The 19,354-nt window shown below is 37.0% G+C and overlaps 2 non-coding genes across 2 annotated transcripts; both read right to left on the reverse strand.

Annotated features, from left to right (window-relative positions):
- Positions 1–3,901: 3,901 nt before the first annotated feature.
- Positions 3,902–4,007, reverse strand: LOC145599877 (small nucleolar RNA R71). The gene has a single exon (XR_014104131.1). It is a non-coding gene; the product is annotated as a small nucleolar RNA R71 (small nucleolar RNA).
- A 10,895-nt stretch (positions 4,008–14,902) lies between these two features.
- On the reverse strand, positions 14,903–15,008 carry LOC145599879 (small nucleolar RNA R71). Its single transcript, XR_014104133.1, has one exon. It is a non-coding gene; the product is annotated as a small nucleolar RNA R71 (small nucleolar RNA).
- Positions 15,009–19,354: the final 4,346 nt, after the last annotated feature.

The raw sequence follows: 19,354 nt of genomic DNA on the forward strand, positions 1-19,354 counted from the left end.
AATGCATTTGACTTTCATTTGATTCAAAAAGCTTTGTTTGAATGTGTTTGACTTTCATTTGACTCAATTATCTTTGTAAAATGCATTTGACTTTCATTTGATTCAAAAAAAAATTGTTTGAATGTGTTTGACTTTCATTTGACTCAATTATCTTCGTTGAATGCATTTTACTTTCATTTGATACAAAAAGCTTTGTTTGAATGTGTTTGATTTTGATTTGACTCAATTTGCTTTGTTGAATGCATTTGACTTTCATTTGATTCAAAAAGCTTTGTTTGAATGTGTTTGACTTTCATTTGACTCAATTAGCTTTGTTGAATGCATTTGACTTTCATTTGATTCAAAAAGTATTGTTTGAATGTGTTTGACTTTCATTTGATTCAAAAAGTATTGTTTGAATTTGTTTGACTTTCATTTGACTCAATTAGCTTTGTTGAATGCATTTGACTTTAATTTGATTCAAAAAGCTTTGTTTGAATGTGTTTGACTTTCTTTTGAGTCATAAAGCTTTGTTGAATTCATTTAACTTTCGTTTAATTTAAAAAGCTTTGTTTGAATGTGTTTGACTTTCATTTGACTTAATTAGCTTTGTTAAATGCATTTGATTTTCATTTGATTTAAAAAAAATTTGTTTTAATGTGTTTGCCTTTAATTTAACTCAATTAGCTATGTTGAATGCATTTGAGTTTTATTTAATTTAAAAAGCTTTGTTTGAATGTGTTTGACTTTCATTTGATAAAAAAAAGCTTTGAATGAGTTTGAATTTCATTTGACTCAATAAGCTTTATTGATTACATTGGACTTTCAATTGATTCAAAAAGCTTTGTATGAATGTGTTTGACTTTTTTTTTCTCAATTAGCTTCGTTGAATGCATTTGACTTTCATTTTATTTTAAAAGCTTTGTTACAATGTGTTTGTCTTTCATTAGATTCAAAAAGCTTTGTTGAATGAGTTTGACTTTCATTTGACTCAATTAGCTTTGTTGAAAGCATTTGACTTTTAATTAATTAAAAAAGCATTTGCCTTTAATTTGGATCAATTAGCTATGTTGAATGCATTTCACTTTCATTTAATTCAAAAAGCTTTATTTGAATGTGTTTGACTTTCATTTGAATTATTTAGCTTTGTTGAACGCATTTTACTTTCATTTGATTCAAAAAGCTTCGTTTGAATGTGTTTGACTTTAATTTGACTCAATTAGCTTTGTTGAATGCATTTGACTTTTTTTTTTATTCAAAAAGCTTTGTTTGAATGTTTTTGACTTTTATTTGACTCAATTAGCTTTGTTAAATGCATTTGACTTTCAATTGATTCAAAAAGCTTTGTTTGAATGTGTTTGACTTTTATTTGACTCAATGAATTTTGTTGAATACATTTGACTTTCATTTGATTCAAAAAACTTTGTTTGAATGTATTTGACTTTCATTTTAGTCAAAATGCTTTGTTGAATGCATTTGACTTTCAATTGATTAAAAAAGCCTTGTTTGAATTTGTTTCACTTTCATTTGACTCAATTAGCTTTGTTGAATGCTTTTGACTTTAATTTGATTCATAATGCATTGTATGAATGTGTTTGACTTTCATTTGACTGATGAGTGACATTTATGGCACTCATTTGATCTCTTTTTGGATGAATTTCATTTCATTTTATTACTCTTTTCTTTAGTTTTCCTTAGTTTTATTCTTATTTTCTTCATTTTATGCTTTTCTTAGTTAGTTTCTCTATTTTATGCATTTTCTAGTTTACTTGTTATTTTTCCCTTTTACTTGCTTTTTATCCTTTGTTTGTAGGTTATGATTAATAGTCCAAGAATTCCCGAGCTTCCTCTCCATGATCTTTCATTGTTTTTCATGCCTAATGCTTGTGCGAAGAGTTTCAAGTCAAAGGGGGATCCAAGGAGCATGCTTCAAGGCCTTGTATATGTTCTTTTCATGGCTTATATTCTTCAAGAATTCCAAAGAAGTTGCTGCCTACCTTGTCCTCCATCATCATCATCTAGGATGTGTGCACCACTTGAGCTAGGACGAAGAGAAGAAGAGGGCTATACCCAGTTAGGTGCGGGCGCACTCGGGGAGTGTGCGCCCACACACCTGGTGCGTGCGGGCGCACCTTTCTGGGTATGTTTCCCGTGCGCGCCACTCTCTCTCCTATGTGCGACCGCACCGGCGTGGGTCTATTTTTGGGCGTCAATACCTACCTCCTCTTTGTATATATAGTTATTTCCTTCTATTTTAAGAGAAGTTTTACATTAGAATTCATATTGTTAGTATTTGATTAGAATTTTAGAGAGAGAAACTCAAGGATTGAAGAGAGAGAAACTCATGGTTTTTGGTTGATTGTTCAAGAATTCTTCATTGTAATTGATCTTTAGATCAAAGTTTGTAAGGATCTTCATCTTGATTTCAATATAAGTTTGATTTTAGTTGATTTCATTTGTTTTCCATATTATTGTTGATTGATTGAATTTTGTTTGATGTTTGATTGAAGTTTGATTGATTTTTAATTGATTGTTGATTTGATCTTTGATTTCAAATATGTTGATGATGAAATTGATGATTAGTGTAGTTTTGATCTTAATTTCCATGGCTAGTGAGTAGTTTCCTAGTTAGGGAAATGGTGAAGCATGTTTGAGTGATGGATTAGAGTAATTTGGGGATAATTAATGGAGTTGATGATATGATTAAACTTGGTTGATAATTCATGTGCATGTGTGTAATTGATTGAAGCTTGGCCATCTTTAATTGTTACACTAGATTGCATTGTAAGCTTGCTATGATACGGACCATTGATTAGTAACTTGCAATTTCTCGATTGAGGTGCCTTGTGACGTTTCCTAGTTAGTGTTTAGCGTAGTTGGCGCTAGTTAGACCTCTAGGAGAATTATCTTGGTATGCTCTTTTGGATACATGATTTATCTTCCTTCATATCACTTGACTTAGTTGGTTTGACCTCCCAAATTACCATTCTCCATTACAATTACATGTGGATCCATTACCCTAGTGTCTTTTACATTGATTTTATACAAGTTCTTTGCATCGTTTAGCTCTAGCTCTAGTTTCTACCATAAACTCCGCATTTGAATTCGGAGTAGCTTGACTTAGGCAATATACATTCAACTTCCATTCCTTTGGGTTCGACCTTGACTTACCACTACACTTCATAGGGGTTTGTTGAGTTATAAATTTTGTTTGATTGGGTGGGGTGGTAGCCCAAAGACCTTCCGTTCCTTCGCCCATCAAAATGGCGCCGTTGCCGGGGAATGGTGCTTTGAGTGCATATTGTTGTTGAGTCTATTCCACTTAATTTGCAAAATACAAAAAGATTTTATACTTTAGGCTACACTTGTAGCCGTGCTACTAATATTTTCTTTGAGTTTTGTATGCAAAGGTCCCGAGATCGTTCAATTGTTCCCTTTGATCCGGAGATTGAAAGAACTCTCTCAAGGAGGAGAGTAGCAAACAAGTCATTGGATTATAGTTCTTCAAGCGAAGAAGAGATTGAATAAGAGCAAGTTATGGGAGAACATCCAAGAGTTGCCTTGAAATAATTGGGAGTGCCCGGTGCATATAGGTTGGAGAGCGGCATAGCTCCACCTACAACACCGGCAAACGATTTTGAAATTCGGCCGGAAATGATCACCCTAATTGAGAGGAGACAATATAGTGGGGCTAAGAATGAGAGCCTATTGAACCATCTTAAGGAGTTTGAAAAATACTGCAACACAATCAAGGTTAATGGAGTGTCTCAAGAGTTTATCCGCCTTAAGTTGTTCCCTTTCTCTCTCATAGGAAGATCTTTGGAATGGCTAGACAAAGAGGTGAAGCCCAATTCATTGAGAACGTGGGATGATGTCACTAAAGCTTTCTTGTCCCGTTTTTATCCTCAAAAGAAGACGGCGGAGGCAAGGGCTTTAATTCAAGGGTTCAAGCAAAAGCCAAATGAGAGTCTCTATGAAGCATGGGAAAGATTCAAGGAGTATCAAAGAGAATGTCCTCACCACGGAATTCCAACATACCAAGTGATCCAAATCTTCTATGGTGGCTTGAGTCCTCATGGCAAGTCATGCCTTGATGGAGGGGCCGGTGGTCCTATCATGAACAAGACCGAAGAAGAAGTTGTGGACATAATAGTGGATGTGGTGACTTACTATAGAGATTGGCAAGATGGGGAAAGAGATTCTTTAAGCAAGCAATCTTCGTTGTATTCGGTGGACCATCTCAATGCCATTAACAATCTTTCCTCTCAAATGACAAACTTGGGAAAGGAGATGACCGCAATCAAAGCCAAGTTGGAGAGTGTTTCTTCCACTTCTCAAGCTTCAAATCTTCCCTCCCAATTTAAGGGGAGAGGTACTTCTTCCAACTCTCAAACCCCTCCCACTTCACATAATATGCCTATGGGTTGTTTGTTTTGTGATGCATGTGGATCATATGATCATGACTCTAGCAATTGCAATAATGAATGTGTTGATGAGTTTGATAACAATGAGTGTGAGCATGTGAATTTTGTGTCAAACAACAATGTTCAAAGGTTTGATAATCAAAGAGGCCAATGGAATAGGAATTACCAAAACCAAGGCAATTTTGACAACTATAATCATGGTGGTGGTTATATGAACCAAGAGAATCAAGGTTCTCGTGGTAACCATAATAACCAAGGTTATAGTGGCCAAAATCAAATACAAAATTATGGTAATCAAAACCAAGGCTATGGTAATCAAAACCAAGGTTATGGAAATCATAACCAAGGTAATGGTAACCATAATCAAGGTGGTGGTAACCATAATCAAGGTTATGGTCAAAATCAAAATAGGGGTACTTGGAATAATCAAGGAAGGGGCAATTTTCAAAACAATGCTCAAAGAGGTCCCCCACCCGGATTTGTTCCAAAGACTCAAGGTGAAAATTCCTATTCACAACCTTCTTCTCCTAGGACTAATTTGGAAGAATTGATTGATAATCAAACCAAGATCATTAACACCTACACGACGGTTAGTGATAAGAAGTTCAATGAAATGATGACTCACAATAAGATGCTTGAGACTCAAATAACCCAACTAGCAAACACTCTTAAGGATTATGCTAGTCCTTCTTCTTTACCTTCCTAAGGTGTTGAACCAAAGAAACGAGTGTATTCTATTGCCACTAGTGGTGGGAATGACCTTAGTGAGGGAGTTTCTTGTTCAATGGAGGGAGAAGATGAGAGTGGTGCTATGGAGAATGAAGTTGAGAAGGTTGAGTCTAAGGAAGTTTATTGTGAGGATGAGGAAAAAGAAGAAAGTGTTGTTGAAAAGATGTGTGAGGAAGAGAGATTTCCCGATCTACCATACCCCCAAAAACTCTTGAGATTCAAAATGGACGAGCAATTTGGGAAGTTCCTTGAAGTTCTTAAGGAAGTTCATGTTTCCACACCCTCTACCAAGCCAATTCCCGAAATGCCTAAGTACTCCAAGTTTCTTAGGGAGATATTAGAGGAGAAGGAAGATTTTCATGAGGGTAATTCGGTGGAAGGAGGGAAGTGTTTTAGTGCTCTTGTCCATGGTGAGCTTCCGGAGAAAATGGAGGATCCGGGAAACTTTTCAATTCCTTGCAAGATCAAGAAAATGATGTTTGAGAATGCTTTATGTGATCTAGGGGCTAGTGTGAGTATCATGCCCTATTCGGTTTTCAAAAGACTTGATCTAGGTGAGCTTCAACCATCTAATATAACCCTTCAATTAGCCGATCACTCTATTAAGCTTCCTAAGGGGAGAGTTGATGATGTCTCTCTTAAGATTGGAGAGTTTGTTTTTCCCGTAGATTTTGTGGTTTTGGAGATTGAGGAAGATGAGCATATTCCAATCATTCTAAGGAGACCCTTCTTAGCTACCTCGGGAGCCTTGATAGATATGAAAGGAGGCGGCATTACTTTGAGATGTGGTAAGCTAGAAGAGAGTTTTAAGTTGAAACCAATGCATGAGTCTCTATCTTGTGTGCAAGATATAGCATGTGCTAGTCTTTCTCGTTCTATTGATGATGTATGCATGGTTGATTCTTCTACTAACAATGCTCTTGAGAATGTTGATGATGTTTTTGCAAGTATTGATAGCATGAAGGTTAGAGAAGAAGAAATTGTGATTCCAAAGCTAAAGGATGAGAAGGAAATTGAGATTCCAAATTGGTTCAAGCTTAATTCTCAAGATGAAGAGAAAGCTTCTATAGTCAAGGATGTTGAAGTTAAGCCGAAGAAAAAGGCTCGTGATTCGAAGAAATTTAGAAAAAGAAAGAAGTTGAGAAAAGAGAAAAATGAATTTGAGAAGAATTTTGTGGAGGTTTCATCAAGCAACAATGAGAAGTTACTCAAGATTGAAGAAGATTTTGCTCTTTCAACCACCTTGAAGAAGGTGGTGTTCTTTGACCCTCCATGATTTGGAGGAAGGGTCGAGCTAAGGACCTTAAGCAAGCGCTTCCCGGGAGGCAACCCGAAGATTCTAACCTTTCCTTTTGATTTTTGAATTTTCTTGTTTTTGTTTCTTTTATTACTTTGTCTTTTCTTTCACTTTTTTACTTGTTTGGATTTTCAGGATGAATTTTGCGGGATTGGATTTCTTCAAGAATGCATGGTGAATGGAAGGTGTTCATGGCACATATCATATTTTGTTCGATTCTAATCAAAATTTGAGGTAAAAAGGGTAAGAATTTTAGAGAGGTAAGATAGGAAATTCATGTTTTGAAAGTTGGAGGAAATTGATACTTAGTGAATTTTTGTGGTGAGCACATGAATTTTCAACTTTGAGATCTTTAAAAATGATTTTGGCTACTGCCTATGGTGTTCCTCATCACCATCATGATTCATGTGCGCACCCAAATAGGCAGTAAGTATCAAAAATAAGAGAAAAAAGAAAAAAATCGGAGATGCACAGCAAGGTGCGGCCGCACACGAGGTGTGTGCGGGCGCACCAGCAGCAGGTGCGGCCGCACGCCCTGCTGCCGTGCTCCTTATCTTCTTTCCTCCTTCTCCTTCCTTTCATTTCATCACTCTTCTTCTTCTACCTCATGAACATCACTCCCTCAAACCCTCCTTGTGCGCACCTATTCCCTCCTCATTCACCCTCAAAAATCCTTCAATTCCTCATAAAAATCACTCCATTTTCATTGAAATTCACTCACAAACCTTCCTACACTCAAAATTCCTCACAAATTGACCCAAATTTCACTCACTCTCTCTCCTACACTTGGTGACCGAAAATTGGGGCTTTTGTTTGGGATTGCAATTGGTGGCTCAAATTTGGTTAATCTTGCATCTTGTATGGTATAATCACTAATCCTTGCTTTAATTTTGTCAATTATATCATAATTTTGCATAGGTTGAAATTTTGTATGAGCATGAATAGTGTAGTATGGGTTTTGTGATTTTTGATGCTTCATCTTGATATTGGATGTGATTTTGTGATGTTTATTGATTGATTTTGCATAACATTGTGTTGTTTGTTGATTTTGTAGCGATTTTCATCATCTTTGGTTGATAAATTGTGAGTTGGATTTTTGGAAATTGGGTAGTTTGTTGTGATTGTTGGTATTGGTCTCTTGGTTGATCTTGAATTGTTTGAAAGGAGTTTTTCTTGGATTATTGGTGTTGTTGATTGGTTTGGAATTGGTTTTGTTGGAAGGAAGTGTGAAATTGAAAATTGGTGAAGTTGGTAGTAAGTGGTGATTTTGGGTGTGGTGTTCTTGGTTCTTTGGTTTTGCTCTTTGATCATTGTTGGTGAACTTTCTCAAAGCCTCAAACATGTCTAAATACTTAAAGAAACTCTCCAAGAAAAGAAAAACCGATGTTATCATCGATGAACCTTGCCCAAGTACTTCTTCAAGGCCAAGTACTTCATCTAGGCCAAGTACTTCAAACCCCTCTTCCTCTCAAACACGACCACCAACCTCTCTTCCCAAAAAGAAAAATTTCACCAACGAACAAAAGACCTTCTACCAACAGTTGAAGGAAGAGAGAACCTTCAAACAAACCCGCCATTATCTCCAACGTGACATGGTAAAATTGGGGATAGATGATGATGTGCGGTCTTTGCTCTTGAACCTTCGAATGGCTTCTTTCATCAACAATGCCTATCGCACCTACAAGGAGCCAACGTTGGAGTTCTTGGCTACCTTGGAGCTTGTGCCCTTGGGAGGGCAATATCGGGTGCGATTCCAAATATTCAACCATGTCTTCGATCATTCCTTAGAAGAGTTCAACGCGGCTTTGGACTTTGATCCCCATGGGGATATATTGAACGTTGAACACTATATCTTCCCGGAGTACGACCACAACTCTTGGTGGGAAGACATCTCGGGTGGTAACGAATTCATCACCAACAGGGCTAAGATTTCCTCGGTGTACCAACCTTGCCTTAGGGTTGTGCACCGCCTTTTGGGCTATGTGGTATTTCCCAAGCAAGAGTTGGGGAAATTGAGCAAGCTTGAGCTCAAAGTCTTGTGGTTGTCTACTCGCCCGGAGTATGTGGGCCGGTTGAACTTGGGGTATATCTTTGCCCAATATTGTGTTGATCTTCGTGGCCGGAGTTCGGGAGAGATCCCATGCGGGGGCATGGTGACTAGGCTCTTGACTCGCCTTCGCCTTGATGCATATCTTCCCTTTTGCAAGGAGATTGGAGATAGCACTTCTCTATACCTTGACTTGCAACAATTGGGTCAAATTCAATTCATCTCCAAGAGCTATAGGGATGGGAGATATGAGTGGCTAAGGGGTAACGAGCATTGGTGCTATTTGCCTAACCCCGGCTTGACTTCTTTGGCCTGGATCGCCAACAATGTGTGGCATGTCCCTAAGTCCTTTCGGCGTCCCAACTTCGACTCCCATGAGGATGATGAAGATGATGATGAAGAGCAACAACAACAACAACAACAACAACAACAACAAGTTCCTCAAGAACAACAACAAGAAGGGCAACATGCTTATGAAAATGCCGATTTGAGGGCTCTTAGTGAGCAAATGAGTGGATTGAAAATCCCCTTGGACGGCATATATGATCAAGATTTTGGGGCTATCTATGAACAATTGAGAGGTATTCAAGAAATGCAACAAGGTATGTTTGCTCAACAACAACAAATTTATGATGCGGAAGTTGACCGCGGGAACATTGTTCCCCCGGCTAACTATCCGTATTTCCCGCCCCAACAAGGTCCTCTACCTTCGTATGGGCATCCATATTGGTCGGGTCCTTCCAAACCTGATACCGAGCGTCGCTACTATCCGGATGAGCATGGTAACTATGATTACAAGGCTCCGAGTGGTAGTGACTATAGGGGTGATCCTAACTACCCCCATGTCCATGACAACCACCCCTATGAACTTACCTTGCCCGATAACTTCACCCCTCTTGCTCCTTGGCAACAAGATCTTTTCAAGGGGCATTATGGGTGGCCCGAGGGGTACACCGGAAGATGGAAGCCTTACCCTCATCCCTTTGATGACCCCGAGTGCAACATTGACCCCAATGGGGCCGGGCCGAGTGGTAGTGGTAGTGGTGGTGGTGATGGTAGTAGTCATTAGTTCCCTTTTTCTTTTTTTTTTGTAGTTTTTACCTCCATCCCTTATATTTTTTATGCTTGTTTTGTATTGCTTGGGATGTTGAGATGTACTTTTATCTAGCTTGGGGGAACTAATGATTTGCTCGGTGACCAATATTTGTTGTTGTGTACATACCTTAGTTGTTTGCATGCTTATTTTTTTTCCTCTTGTTTGATTTCCTCTTTTTCTTGATCTCTAGGCTACCTTCCTTGTAGCTAGCTTGCTTGCCCTATTTGTTTGGATACTTGTTGTTTGTGATGATGCTTTGCTTGAGACGTTGTTATTGTTGATCCCTAATATCCAAATCCCTTTAATCCAAAACCCTTTGATCCAAATCCCTTGAATCCAAATCTTGTAGTTTAGTTTAGTTCTTTAGTTAGTTTAGACTTTCTTGCTTTCTTAGTTTCTTTTCTTTTATTCTTTTTTATTCTTTGATTAGTTTAGCTTTTATTTTCTTTAGTTGTATATACTTTTTGCTTAGTTTAGTTTCCTTTTATTTGTTGTTTTCTTTTCTTTGCTTTGAAGTTACTAACCATTTTCTTTGCTCATAGTTTCTTTTATTTTCTTTTTCTCACTTGGTTTCTTGAAGAAGCTTTTGGATATGGAATGCAACGAGGTGGTTTCTACTTGCTTCGTTTATTTTTGCTTAGCTTGGAGCCCGGTGAGATCTTTCTTATTTTTCTCTTTATTTTCCTTGGTTGCATAGAATAGGATTAGTTTAGGGGAAGTTGAATGGTTCGAGGATGGATGCTTGTTAACACGTAATGTGTTTGGGATCGATGACGATGATGTCGATCGATCACTTGTTTGTCGATTGGGATTCTTATGTGTTTAACTTGCTTTCTAGTCCATTTCATATTATTTCTCCTATTTTTCCTCTTCTATGTCTCCATTTCTTTTCTTTTATTTTCTTTTACTTTCCTTTTCTTTTATTTTCTTTTATTTTTCTTTTTATTTGTGGTGTAATTTTGAGGCCTAATTTTTCAATTTTTCTTTTGGAATGAACTTTATACATTGGACTTGTCTTTTGCATGACTTTCTTCCTAGGTTGTAAAGGTATGCACGGTTTGAGACTATGTTTGGTTGACTGTAGGATAGGTGTATGCTAGGGTAGTTGGTTTGAACTAGGAGGATCATGAAGCCGGATTCTACTTGTTTGTGGCATGCTTGGTAGTTGCTCCCTATAGTCAATTTGACACCATTAGTGAGTTTTTGCTACATCCTTGTGAGGTTACTTGTTTTTCTAGCCTTCAACATTCTTTGTATGAGCGGCGTGGATCCTTGACTATGCAAACCTAATCTAATAAAGCTTGATGTATGATTCTTAAACCTGAGACCGAACTATCTAGGAAGGACAAAGGCACATTTTTCGGGGTGGTATTTTTCATTTTTGTTATATTTTGTTATTTTCTTTATTTTTGGGTTTACATTTGCCTTCTTGTAACCATTTGAGCCTTATCCCTTCTTTTCAAGCCACATCTTTAGTTATTTGACCTTTTGTTTCATTTTCTACTTTTCTTGGTTTTTGTGAAGCAAAATGATCATTTGAGATGGAGTTTGTGGTGGATGAGTTGGAGTTTTGGTTTTTATGAATGCAAGTTTGTGATATCATTTTCTTTGTGAATAATGGCAAATGTTTGAGCAAAAGCCGTCCTATTTCAAAAAAGGCATGGACTAATAAATTGCATAATAGAAAAAGCCGTCCGAATTAAGTAAAAGGCAAGGACATTGCATATTACAAAAATACAAAAAAATTTAAAAAGTGAAAAATTTCAAAAATATTTTGATGTATTCTTTTCTCCTTCTAAGCATTGAGGACAATGCTTCATTTTAGCTTGGGGGGAGAAGCGTGTACGCTTTTTGTATATATTTCTTTGTGAGTACAGCTTCAATTAAGCTTGGGGGTGTTGTTTTTGTTTGGTAATTTCTTGATTGTGGTGTTAAGGATTGATAACCCTTTTGTTTCACTTTTTAGGAAAATCACCAAATTTTAAATTTTAGCCTACCTTCACCCTTTATGCCTTACGTTACAACCTTTTTGATTCAAAAAGCTTTGTTTGAATGTGTTTGACTTTCATTTGAGTCAAAAAACTTTGTTGAATGCATTTGACTTTCATTTGATTCAAAAAGCTTTGTTTGAATGTGTTTTACTTTCATTTGAGTTAAAAAGCTATGTTGAATGCAATTGACTTTCATTTGATTCAAAAAGCTTTGTTTGAATGTGTTTGACTTTCATTTGACTTAATTATCTTTGTTGAATGCATTTGACTTTCATTTGATTCAAAAAGCTTTGTTTGAATGTGTTTGACTTTAATTTGACTCAATTGTCTTTGTTGAATGTATTTGACTTTCATTTGATTCAAAAAGCGTTGTTGAATGTGTTTGACTTTCATTTGACTCAATTAGCTTTGTTGAATGCATTTGAGTTTTATTTGATTCAAAAAGCTTTGTATGAATGTGTTTGACTTTCATTTGACCCAATTACCTTTGTTGAATGCATTTGACTTTCATTTGATTCAATATATCTCTTTTTTGTTGCTATTGAAAACAAGTTTTCTTACTAGTTGTTGCTAGATTTCATCAAATTTTGTCTTGTTTTCTTATATCAACAAATTTTGACAACTAATTTTTTATTTGTAGCGATTTAGAAACAAATTGAGGCAACAAATTTTTGAATTGTTCCTATTAGAAATTAGCCGTCTCATTATTATTGCTAGATGACAACAGATTTTTTATTTGTTGTCATTTATTAATGCCATTTTACAAAACGTTGGGCAACAAAATTTCTAGTTGTTGCTATTGGAGACACTTCTTTTACTATTTGTTGCTAAAATGACATCACATTTTAATTTGTTGCCATTAGAAACAAGTTGTGTTATAAATTGTTGCTAATTTATTCAGAGTCATTGAACTAATTTACATATTATGTTGTAATAAATAAAACGAAAACAAGTCATCTTGTTCTATACAAAAGAAATATTAGAAGGAATTAATAATCGTTCAATCACTTTTATCAATAAAACGAAGGCGATAAAATAATATATATTATTTTATAAGTTCATTAGAAAGAGCATGTAGAAAATGGGAATGCGTCTTACTATTTTGCCCAAATTTGCTTGATTTTGGTTCTACAAGACCTTAAAACCTTATAAATTTCTTTGTTTTTGTGATTTCTTTTGTGAGGCAGTTATGAATACATATATTTGACATGACTCAAGCCTTTTCAAGTTCATTAGAAAGAGCATGTAGAAAATGGGAATGCTTCTTCCCATTTTGGCCGAATTTGCTTGATTTTGGCTCTACAAGACCTTAAAACCTTATAACATGCTTTATTTTTGTGTTTTATTTTCTTAGAAGTTATAAATACATATATTTGACATGAATCAAGCCTTTTCAATTTCATTAGAAAGAGCATGTAGAAAATGGGAACGTTTCTTCTCATGTTGCCCGAATTTGCTTGATTTCGGTTCTACCAGACCTTAAAACCTTATAACTTGCTTTTTTTTAGTGATTTCTATGCTTAGAAAGTTACAAATACATATATTTGACATGATTCAAGCCTTTATAAGTTCATTAGAAAGAGCATGTAGAAAATGGGAACGCTTCTTCCCATTTGGGCCGAATTTGCTTGATTTTGGTTCTACAAGACCTTAAAACCTTATAACATGCTGTGTTTTTGTGATTTCTTTTATTAGGATGTTATAAATACATCTATTTGACATGAATCAAGCCTTTTCAAGTTCATTAGAAAGAGCATGTAGAAAATGGGAACGCTTCTTGGTTGATTGTTCAAGAATTCTTCATTGTAATTGATCTTTAGATCAAAGTTTGTAAGGATCTTCATCTTGATTTCAATATAAGTTTGCTTTTAGTTGATTTCATTTGTTTTCCATATTATTGTTGATTGATTGAATTTTGTTTGATGTTTGATTGAAGTTTGATTGATTTTTAATTGATTGTTGATTTGATCTTTGATTTCAAATATGTTGATGATGAAATTGATGATTAGTGTAGTTTTGATCTTAATTTCCATGGCTAGTGAGTAGTTTCCTAGTTAGGGAAATGGTGAAAAATGTTTGAGTGATGGATTAGAGTAATTTGGGGATAATTAATGGAGTTGATGATATGATTAAACTTGGTTCATGTGCATGTGTGTAATTGATTGAAGCTTGGCCATCTTTAATTGTTACACTAGATTGCATTGTAAGCTTGCTATGATACGGACCATTGATTAGTAACTTGCAATTTCTCGATTGAGGTGCCTTGTGACGTTTCCTAGTTAGTGTTTAGCGTAGTTGGCGCTAGTTAGACCTCTAGGAGAATTATCTTGGTATGCTCTTTTGGATACATGATTTATCTTCCTTCATATCACTTGACTTAGTTGGTTTGACCTCCCAAATTACCATTCTCCATTACAATTACATGTGGATCCATTACCCTAGTGTCTTTTACATTGATTTTATACAAGTTCTTTGCATCGTTTAGCTCTAGCTCTAGTTTCTACCATAAACCCCGCATTTGAATTCGGAGTAGCTTGACTTAGGCAATATACATTCAACTTCCATTCCTTTGGGTTCAACCTTGACTTACCACTACACTTCATAGGGGTTTGTTGAGTTATAAATTTTGTTTGATTGGGTGGGGTGGTAGCCCAAAGACCTTCCGTTCCTTCGCCCATCAAAATGGCGCCGTTGCCGGGGAATGGTGCTTTGAGTGCATATTGTTGTTGAGTCTATTCCACTTAATTTGCAAAATACAAAAAGATTTTATACTTTAGGCTACACTTGTAGCCGTGCTACTAATATTTTCTTTGAGTTTTGTATGCAAAGGTCCCGAGATCGTTCAATTGTTCCCTTTGATCCGGAGATTGAAAGAACTCTCTCAAGGAGGAGAGTAGCAAACAAGTCATTGGATTATAGTTCTTCAAGCGAAGAAGAGATTGAATAAGAGCAAGTTATGGGAGAACATCCAAGAGTTGCCTTGAAATAATTGGGAGTGCCCGGTGCATATAGGTTGGAGAGCGGCATAGCTCCACCTACAACACCGGCAAACGATTTTGAAATTCGGCCGGAAATGATCACCAATTGAGAGGAGACAATATAGTGGGGCTAAGAATGAGAGCCTATTGAACCATCTTAAGGAGTTTGAAAAATACTGCAACACAATCAAGGTTAATGGAGTGTCTCAAGAGTTTATCCGCCTTAAGTTGTTCCCTTTCTCTCTCATAGGAAGATCTTTGGAATGGCTAGACAAAGAGGTGAAGCCCAATTCATTGAGAACGTGGGATGATGTCACTAAAGCTTTCTTGTCCCGTTTTTATCCTCAAAAGAAGACGGCGGAGGCAAGGGCTTTAATTCAAGGGTTCAAGCAAAAGCCAAATGAGAGTCTCTATGAAGCATGGGAAAGATTCAAGGAGTATCAAAGAGAATGTCCTCACCACGGAATTCCAACATACCAAGTGATCCAAATCTTCTATGGTGGCTTGAGTCCTCATGGCAAGTCATGCCTTGATGGAGGGGCCGGTGGTCCTATCATGAACAAGACCGAAGAAGAAGTTGTGGACATAATAGTGGATGTGGTGACTTACTATAGAGATTGGCAAGATGGGGAAAGAGATTCTTTAAGCAAGCAATCTTCGTTGTATTCGGTGGACCATCTCAATGCCATTAACAATCTTTCCTCTCAAATGACAAACTTGGGAAAGGAGATGACCGCAATCAAAGCCAAGTTGGAGAGTGTTTCTTCCACTTCTCAAGCTTCAAATCTTCCCTCCCAATTTAAGGGGAGAGGTACTTCTTCCAACTCTCAAACCCCTCCCACTTCACATAATATGCCTATGGGTTGTTTGTTTTGTGATGCATGTGGATCATATGATCATGACTCTAGCAATTGCAATAATGAATGTGTTGATGAGTTTGATAACAATGAGTGTGAGCATGTGAATTTTGTGTCAAACAACAATGTTCAAAGGTTTGATAATCAAAGAGGCCAATGGAATAGGAATTACCAAAACCAAGGCAATTTTGACAACTATAATCATGGTGGTGGTTATAGGAACCAAGAGAATCAAGGTTCTCGTGGTAACCATAATAACCAAGGTTATAGTGGCCAAAATCAAATACAAAATTATGGTAATCAAAACCAAGGCTATGGTAATCAAAACCAAGGTTATGGAAATCATAACCAAGGTAATGGTAACCATAATCAAGGTGGTGGTAACCATAATCAAGGTTATGGTCAAAATCAAAATAGGGGTACTTGGAATAATCAAGGAAGGGGCAATTTTCAAAACAATGCTCAAAGAGGTCCCCCACCCGGATTTGTTCCAAAGACTCAAGGTGAAAATTCCTATTCACAACCTTCTTCTCCTAGGACTAATTTGGAAGAATTGATTGATAATCAAACCAAGATCATTAACACCTACACGACGGTTAGTGATAAGAAGTTCAATGAAATGATGACTCACAATAAGATGTTTGAGACTCAAATAACCCAACTAGCAAACACTCTTAAGGATTATGCTTGTCCTTCTTCTTTACCTTCCTAAGGTGTTGAACCAAAGAAACCAGTGTATTCTATTGCCACTAGTGGTGGGAATGACCTTAGTGAGGGAGTTTCTTGTTCAATGGAGGGAGAAGATGAGAGTGGTGCTATGGAGAATGAAGTTGAGAAGGTTGAGTCTAAGGAAGTTTATTGTGAGGATGAGGAAAAAGAAGAAAGTGTTGTTGAAAAGATGTGTGAGGAAGAGAGATTTCCCGATCTACCATACCCCCAAAAACTCTTGAGATTCAAAATGGACGATCAATTTGGGAAGTTCCTTGAAGTTCTTAAGGAAGTTCATGTTTCCACACCCTCTACCAAGCCAATTCCCGAAATGCCTAAGTACTCCAAGTTTCTTAGGGAGATATTAGAGGAGAAGGAAGATTTTCATGAGGGTAATTCGGTGGAAGGAGGGAAGTGTTTTAGTGCTCTTGTCCATGGTGAGCTTCCGGAGAAAATGGAGGATCCGGGAAACTTTTCAATTCCTTGCAAGATCAAGAAAATGATGTTTGAGAATGCTTTATGTGATCTAGGGGCTAGTGTGAGTATCATGCCCTATTCGGTTTTCAAAAGACTTGATCTAGGTGAGCTTCAACCATCTAATATAACCCTTCAATTAGCCGATCACTTTATTAAGCTTCCTAAGGGGAGAGTTGATGATGTCCCTCTTAAGATTGGAGAGTTTGTTTTTCCCGTAGATTTTGTGGTTTTGGAGATTGAGGAAGATGAGCATATTCCAATCATTCTAAGGAGACCCTTCTTAGCTACCTCGGGAGCCTTGATAGATGTGAAAGGAGGCGGCATTACTTTGAGATGTGGTAAGCTAGAAGAGAGTTTTAAGTTGAAACCAATGCATGAGTCTCTATCTTGTGTGCAAGATATAGCATGTGCTAGTCTTTCTCGTTCTATTGATGATGTATGCATGGTTGATTCTTCTACTAACAATGCTCTTGAGAAAGTTGATGATGTTTTTGCAAGTTTTGATAGCATGAAGGTTAGAGAAGAAGAAATTGTGATTCCAAAGCTAAAGGATGAGAAGGAAATTGAGATTCCAAATTGGTTCAAGCTTAATTCTCAAGATGAAGAGAAAGCTTCTATAGTCAAGGATGTTGAAGTTAAGCCGAAGAAAAAGGCTCGTGATTCGAAGAAATTGAGAAAAAGAAAGAAGTTGAGAAAAGAGAAAAATGAATTTGAGAAGAATTTTGTGGAGGTTTCATCAAGCAACAATGAGAAGTTACTCAAGATTGAAGAAGATTTTGCTCTTTCAACCACCTTGAAGAAGGTGGTGTTCTTTGACCCTCCATGATTTGGAGGAAGGGTCGAGCTAAGGACCTTAAGCAAGCGCTTCCCGGGAGGCAACCCGAAGATTCTAACCTTTCCTTTTGATTTTTGAATTTTCTTGTTTTTGTTTCTTTTATTACTTTGTCTTTTCTTTCACTTTTTTACTTGTTTGGATTTTCAGGATGAATTTTGCGGGATTGGATTTCTTCAAGAATGCATGGTGAATGGAAGGTGTTCATGGCACATATCATATTTTGTTCGATTCTAATCAAAATTTGAGGTAAAAAGGGTAAGAATTTTAGAGAGGTAAGATAGGAAATTCATGTTTTGAAAGTTAGAGGAAATTGATACTTAGTGAATTTTTGTGGTGAGCACATGAATTTTCAACTTTGAGATCTTTAAAAATGATTTTGGCTACTGCCTATGGTGTTCCTCATCACCATCATGATTCATGTGCGCACCCAAATAGGCAGTAAGTATCAAAAATAAGAGAAAAAAGAAAAAAATCGGAGATGCACAGCAAGGTGCGGCCGCACACGAGGTGTGTGCGGGCGCACCAGCAGCAGGTGCGGCCGCACGCCCTGCTGCCGTGCTCCTTATCTTCTTTCCTCCTTCTCCTTCCTTTCATTTCATCACTCTTCTTCTTCTACCTCATGAACATCACTCCCTCAAACCCTCCTTGTGCGCACCTATTCCCTCCTCATTCACCCTCAAAAATCCTTCAATTCCTCATAAAAATCACTCCATTTTCATTGAAATTCACTCACAAACCTTCCTACACTCAAAATTCCTCACAAATTGACCCAAATTTCACTCACTCTCTCTCCTACACTTGGTGACCGAAAATTGGGGCTTTTGTTTGGGATTGCAATTGGTGGCTCAAATTTGGTTAATCTTGCATCTTGTATGGTATAATCACTAATCCTTGCTTTAATTTTGTCAATTATATCATAATTTTGCATAGGTTGAAATTTTGTATGAGCATGAATAGTGTAGTATGGGTTTTGTGATTTTTGATGCTTCATCTTGATATTGGATGTGATTTTGTGATGTTTATTGATTGATTTTGCATAACATTGTGTTGTTTGTTGATTTTGTAGCGATTTTCATCATCTTTGGTTGATAAATTGTGAGTTGGATTTTTGGAAATTGGGTAGTTTGTTGTGATTGTTGGTATTGGTCTCTTGGTTGATCTTGAATTGTTTGAAAGGAGTTTTTCTTGGATTATTGGTGTTGTTGATTGGTTTGGAATTGGTTTTGTTGGAAGGAAGTGTGAAATTGAAAATTGGTGAAGTTGGTAGTAAGTGGTGATTTTGGGTGTGGTGTTCTTGGTTCTTTGGTTTTGCTCTTTGATCATTGTTGGTGAACTTTCTCAAAGCCTCAAACATGTCTAAATACTTAAAGAAACTCTCCAAGAAAAGAAAAACCGATGTTATCATCGATGAACCTTGCCCAAGTACTTCTTCAAGGCCAAGTACTTCATCTAGGCCAAGTACTTCAAACCCCTCTTCCTCTCAAACACGACCACCAACCTCTCTTCCCAAAAAGAAAAATTTCACCAACGAACAAAAGACCTTCTACCAACAGTTGAAGGAAGAGAGAACCTTCAAACAAACCCGCCATTATCTCCAACGTGACATGGTAAAATTGGGGATAGATGATGATGTGCGGTCTTTGCTCTTGAACCTTCGAATGGCTTCTTTCATCAACAATGCCTATCGCACCTACAAGGAGCCAACGTTGGAGTTCTTGGCTACCTTGGAGCTTGTGCCCTTGGGAGGGCAATATCGGGTGCGATTCCAAATATTCAACCATGTCTTCGATCATTCCTTAGAAGAGTTCAACGCGGCTTTGGACTTTGATCCCCATGGGGATATATTGAACGTTGAACACTATATCTTCCCGGAGTACGACCACAACTCTTGGTGGGAAGACATCTCGGGTGGTAACGAATTCATCACCAACAGGGC

This window comes from Chenopodium album, chromosome 20, assembly GCF_948465745.1.
Source record: "Chenopodium album chromosome 20, dcCheAlbu1.1, whole genome shotgun sequence".
Classification (NCBI taxonomy): domain Eukaryota; kingdom Viridiplantae; phylum Streptophyta; class Magnoliopsida; order Caryophyllales; family Amaranthaceae; genus Chenopodium; species Chenopodium album.